The 6,676-nt window shown below is 39.9% G+C and overlaps 1 protein-coding gene across 1 annotated transcript in view; it reads right to left on the reverse strand.

The window, feature by feature from the left end:
- TRIP11 (thyroid hormone receptor interactor 11) overlaps window positions 1–6,676 on the reverse strand; it is a 308,569-nt gene that overhangs the window by 89,381 nt on the left and 212,512 nt on the right.

Below are 6,676 nucleotides of genomic sequence, written 5' to 3' on the forward strand. Positions count from 1 at the left end.
CGGCCGCCAACAAAGCCCCGCTCGGCGCCCCGAGGCCGCTGCCGAGGGCTGGGAGCAAAGAACGGCAGGGGTGCGGGGCGGGAGCCGCGCTCGTGGTGCGCAGGAGGGCTGCTTTCTCCTCCCGCTCCTGGGCCCGTCGTTAAGCGGCGTACTTGTAAATAGGCCCTGTGTTCTTCCAGCGGCGTCTGAGCAACCGGGCAGCGCGTTTGGTTGAATTAGGCTCTGGAGCTGCGAACAGCGGGCGCCGACAGAAAGGACAGGTGGGCAGATGGCTGTAAACTCTGCAGCACCTGATTCCAAAGTGCCGTCGTTCGCAGTGTTCATGCAGTTTGGACTAAGCTGGTAAGGAAACTTAGAGAAACTGAAATGAAAATAAAAACAAAGCTGTGCGTAGCGAGAACAAAACTACGAGGGCTGCTCCGAAAGTAATGCCTCCTATGTTGTTGTGTTGCCCTGCAACATCAGAAGCAGATGTTGGTGGTATGGCAGTGGAGGAGGAGTCTTCCCACCAATATTCCGTTCCATTTTGTTGCCGTCTGACAGATGGCAGCAGAGGGACACTGACAAGCAGGAGCAAATACTTCACTAGCAGCTTTGGAAAGCAGGCAGGTTGGCTAGAGCTGAGAAGTAAACTCACGTGCAAGGAATACTTTAGGGAAGAAACGTCAGCAAAGCCCAAGGGCAGGTAGATGACAGCAGGACTGGGTTCACCATCTGAGATCCTAGCAGGAGAGGGAACAACACTGGGAAATTTGTGCCATGCAAACAAAGCCCTTCCTTACTACAAAATTATGTGAATTAGATATTTTAATCAGGAAAAGTGAACATATTAAAGGACTGGAGTTCAGCTCCTAGAGGCTCCGGTCCAGCCAATCACTGCTGTCAGGCACCTCACTCTGCAGGAAAGAAGTCTGATTTTTGGATGTCCAAATAGAGTCTGTTTTATTCACCAAACTGACTGAGAGTTCTGCTATCTGAAGTGTGAGAGCTGCGGTCATTCTCACCTTGCAGTGCAGAGCATCTATATAGGGCTTGATGACAACCAAAATCTCATACCACTGCCTGTCTGACACACCAAACATCTTTGTACTTGGTTCCAAAGGAGTGTGTGCTCTAAGGTGAAATTGTGCCTCTTTCTTCAGAGAGCGCTAATAGTGAGCCATATGAACAGCAAGAACAAATGTTTACATCTTCCTTTTTTCTGACTACAGGTAATCTAGTCCTTTAAATGGGTTCAAGATTTATTTCCATGTTGAGGATAAGCCCATGCATGCTAATACATTGAAATGGCTTTAACCAGCAGTAATTTCTTTAATAAGAATCACAGCTTTCAGCTCTTTGGGCTAATCTGCAAACCCTCTATAGCAGCAGCAGAGAAAGTTCCTTTGGCTTGGGGGGAACTGGGGAGGCTGGTAGGAGCTGCAGGAAGGAAAGAAGCTTGTTTCAAGGTAAAATGATCTGAAGTAACAGTTTTCAGATATGTAAAAGAGGAAGCAGATTGGAAATATTTTTCAGTTTCCCCCACATGTTCTCTGTTGTTAGCAGAGACTTTCATGGATCAGTTCATTAGGAGCTGCTTCCACTTACCCCCATGTCTCCTGAGTGGAGAAATGAAACACACATTCCTGATCACAGCTTCCTTCAGGGATCCTTATTTACTCAGCATCAATACAATGACAGAGCAAACACACCTAACATGTTCCTGACTTTACCAGAAGGTGGATGACTGTCCTGCACCCTCTGATGTAGCAGCATCAATCTCCCACCTGAATGCTATCAGGCGGCCACTCAACATCAACAGGTTTAAAATAAGCTTTAGTAAGGTATGCATAGATTAAAACCAAATTTCTAAAACTTCAGTCAATAAAACATACTCCTGAAATATAACAGAAAGGACTAAGCTCACCTTAGATCTCATGAGCATAGCAGAAGGGCTCCAGGATGCACATACTTCCAGAAGCAATGCTAGTAGAGATGAACTCACTACTGAGTGCTTCTGAGCTCCTTTGGGTGGACAGAGCAGATACAACATCTTTGTACATGTCATTTAGGGTTGTTTGCAAGCAGAGTACCAAAATCCACATTATTCAGATCAAATCACCCCAAGTCCATACGTAAAGAGATTCACAGTTTGTGAGCATAATTCCACCTTGATGCCAAATAATTTCCAGGTCTGAACCCAAATCAGAGTTGTTTGCATAGAGCCGTTTCAGAAAAATCCTGTGAGTGACCAGCACACAGTGACACTTTTGGCATAGCTCTGAGACCACTGCACATCAGCAGCTAGTGCAGTCATTCCCTAGTAGCACTCAACATGCATGTTTTTCATAGTGCCCACTGGATTGTATTGTTTTCACATTATTCATAAGTACTCTTGGCTTGCAGAAGACTGCATGTCCCCTCTCCTTTTTAAAAACTCTTTTTCTCAGCAATTTTATTTCACCTTTAAACAGTTTTATTAATTTCAATTTATATATTAAAAAAAAAAAAGAAAGAATTTATGCTCCAGTAAATATGACTGCAAATAGAGATATCTCAAATCAAGACACAAAGTCACCAGATAGCCAGCCACCTACAAAAACATAGCAAGTTAGGTCTTCCTTGCGTAACTAACAGACCTTACGTTGTGGCTATAGTTGAGGTAAGGCACTGCAAATGCTTTAAACATTTTGCTGTTCAGCAGCACATCCACATGCCCTGCCTCCTGTCTGGACTGAAGCACAACCTCAATGTGGCTGTGTCTTCTGGATTCCAGAAAGAGAAAGCAGCAAGAACAAATGCAGAACATTCATGTAGATAACTTACCTTTAAAAACTTCAGTTGCTGGTAACTTCTTACTCAGTTTTACATTTATGTTGTCGGTGAGTCGAAGCAGAAACCCATCTGTCCTCCTGCTTTCTGACCTCAAGCCAGTGGACCTGTGGAACTACTCTAGCATAGACAACACTGCTCCAGGATGCCTCTGCGGCCGTGAAATGGTTGATAAATGGAGGGCTGAATGTCCATGGTCGCTTTACTGATGCTAAGAAACATAATTTAGCGAGGGAAACAAAGTAACTTCTGTTGGGTGGAAGGGAATCTAAATTCCTGATGGAACTGCAGGAGCAGCGTAACTCTTACCAGCCAGTTCTCTAACTAAAGTTTCTGAAATCTGTGGAGTTTGCAGAAACACAGGCAGCAATTATTTAGGCAGTTTAACCCTTGGTCTGTTAAAAGGATTGGACCAACATGACAATCAATTCCACAAAAACATGACTTTTCCTTTAGGTGGGCTGTGGGAGACAGACAGGCTGATGTTGGCTACCAGGTGGGTATAATACAGACAGGTATGTTTTATAGGTAACTTACTGTGAGACATTCCAGCTTTCAGATCCTTCCAATCTCATGATATAGGAGATCTGTCTTCTGGCATTGGACACTGTTACCTGAGAACAGCTCTCCTCTGTGTACAGCAGAAAAAAATCTAGAAATCTTGGAATTACTTCCATTAGTGTAAAGGTATGCTTCATTGGGGAACCAGGTACTCTGTATTTGAAATTCATGAGAAACTTCTGCAGCCTCAAGGGAAGTATCTGGTACAACAAACTTAGAGGAAGAAGCTGAAACAGGTTATCTCCGTGACTCAGCATGACTCAATTTGATCACCATTAGGAAAAAATTAATAGAAGAACCACATTGGAACAGCATCTATCCCAGGAACACAGCAAGCTGGATCCACAAGCAGTGAACTCTGCTGGAAGTCATTCAAGTGGCCTTGGCGAGTAGGTTTATCCACAGATGTTTCTTCTAGAGAACTGAAGGAGCTGGAAAGCTTTGTGGTCAGTAGTCATTCATTTTGTAGGGATGTGGCTTTCAAGGTGAAGATGCTGAGAACGCCTTTTGTCTGGTATCCCAGTAAACCTAGGCTCAAAGCTGGTAAGCATACATGAGAACAATTGGCACCAATTCAGACACAGAAAAGACACTGTTCCGTCTTCAGTCTAGGACAGCTAAGGAAGGAATGTAAGAGCACAAGGGTGGCCTGTTGCCAAGTGTAGCTGTCAGGAAGTGGCATAAAACTCATCTTTACAAATACATCAGATAAAGTTTCCAGGTTCAAGTACTATATCACGTACAATATAAACATAAATGTGTATATACTTGAAGTTATATAGCAGCCCTTATTGTTCAGGGACGCACAAACACAAACTCTTCAATATATTAAGTACATGTGAGTTTCTGGTTACCTTACAAAAGACATACATTCTTAACTATTTCATACAATTCTTTTTGAGAAGCTTTGAGTATAATATTCCTTCCTCTCCATCTCATTTGTGTTTAAAGTACCTAATGATTTATCCTGCAAAATAAATGTAAAATACTCCATATAATACTTTGGGTTTATCCTGTAAACCATACCATGGTTATGGTTAAAATGCACTTAAGATGACCGAGCCACTTTTAATACAACAAGGCTTTCTTGCAATGTGGGCAAATGGCATTAAGAATAAAAAGCACTGACCGAGGAAGGGAGAGAAAGAGGGAGAGTTCTAGAATGAAACCTTGTCTCATAACATCATTTCTCATTCCCCTCCTAACTCATATCCACTTTTTTTTTTTTTAATGTCCATTGCTTCTTCCAATCCCATTATTTCTGTTTTCTGAAATAATCTCTAGATTTTCATAAACAAAAAAGTGAAAGTCACGGAGCAAGAGCACACCCACTGCTGCCCCCAGCTCACTCGCTTCCCAACTACTTACATCTTCCATGAGTGTCACGTAAGTGTAGACATGTCCTGCCAGGCTGCAAGCACCAGGTAACTGGAACAACTAACTGTCCAACTATGAGTTAGACAGTATTACCAGATATGCAGCTATGTATTTTACCAGTACTTCAGAGCTTCATAAAAATAAAACGTTCAGAAATACTTCTATTATTCTTTTGACTATGACCAGTAATTTACCAACTGTACTTCTACTAAATAAAGTGATTGAAGTCCAAAATCCAAGATCCCTATAAATACTATAGAAGTGCCTTACATATTAAGAGATGCAGCATCATACAACACAAGATGAAGCACTGAAAAACTGAAGGAACATAAAAAAATAAAATAAAATAAAAAAAAAATCAACAAAATCAGTTCCTTTATCATTACTATTCATAAGAATGACTTCCTGGGCCTAAAAGACGTGAAGATGACTATAGGGACAAAAATGTGGAGCATAATGCTCAAGTGAAGTCTAACAAATTGGGAAGGATTAAAATTCACACTAATTAGAAAAACCTGCAAATTCCAGATTTCCCTGTTACTATTTCTGCTCTGACACCAAAGTTGCAAAAATGATATTTCAGATTATTAAGACATCATAGGCACCCTTATACTGCAGCAGATTGTACTTAGTCTTTTAGTGACCAATTTTGCTGAGAACTGCCCTGGCACATTCCAAACTCACTGCAAAAACTTGACCTTTGGGTGTGATTTAATACGAACTTTCTGAGGAAAAGATGGCTAATTATTTTTCCCTGATGCATACTTCCATTTAAATCTGAAATTACTAACGTACACTAATAAAGTTTCAGCAGAAAAGGTTTGGCATTATAGTTAGCACAGACTCTTTCATGCAACACTCAATTTTCAAGAACAAATTGCTAACCTGAGATTTTGAGTGTTGTCAACTATTATCCAGCTTTGGACTTCAGTTTCTCTTACTTCTACTTGTACCTCATACATTAATGCCTGTAACATCCTGATTTTTGCAACACTATGCTTTGATTGTTGAGAAGTAAATCAATGCTTGAAAATATATAAGAAGGGTTCTGTTGTTTGCTGGGGAACTGAATAAGCTCTCATTTATGGAAGCACTGCCATCCAATCAAAGCCATCTGTAAAAACGATAGACACAAACACTTAGCTTCATTTACTAATTAATATAATTTAGATTTTGGAATAAGGGGAAAAAACGTAGTCACTGAGTTAAATCCAAAGTTTAATTGCTGTATTTTAATCAAGTATTATAATAAATTTCAAAAGATGGTATCCTTGTAAAGCATTTATTTTGCAACCATCTTTGATTCACTAAAACTGGTATTTCAAAGGAAGTCAGAATATTAAAAAAAAAACAAAAAACCCACTAATGCCATTTTCCTTCAGCTTTAATTCTTCTTTTTTTTTATTTTTGTTAAGTCAAATAAGTCATTAAATTGGTATTCCTAAATCATCCATTTTCCATTTTGATGAGTTAGTCTACCATCATTGTTAAGAAATTTCAAAGTCTCTTTGGAATACTAATTTCATGTTTATAGTTATCTATTTTTTTACTCCATCCTATTTTCCCTGAATTTTTTTGCAAGACAGTTGCTGATGTAAAATTTAATATAAAATATTTAGTCACAAAATAGTATTGCTTTTATGCACACTGTGGTAAGATTAAGGATTTTTTTTTTTTCCAATAAAAACTATACCATCTTCCGTAAAATCCTAAACATATGTGATGCAGAACAAAATTACACAGGGTGAAACAGGTACCAGCACAACAGTGAGATTATATTACATCAAAAAATTTTAATGGTCCCAAATATATACTCAACAACTAAGCATACACTCAGGGGGTCAAAAAAATTATGACACAAAAGTGACCACATCTAGAATTCCACTCAATCTTTAATCAGAAAGGGACAAACAAATCCCCCACCTCA

This window comes from Meleagris gallopavo, chromosome 5 (genome assembly GCF_000146605.3).
Source record: "Meleagris gallopavo isolate NT-WF06-2002-E0010 breed Aviagen turkey brand Nicholas breeding stock chromosome 5, Turkey_5.1, whole genome shotgun sequence".
Lineage (NCBI taxonomy): Eukaryota > Metazoa > Chordata > Aves > Galliformes > Phasianidae > Meleagris > Meleagris gallopavo.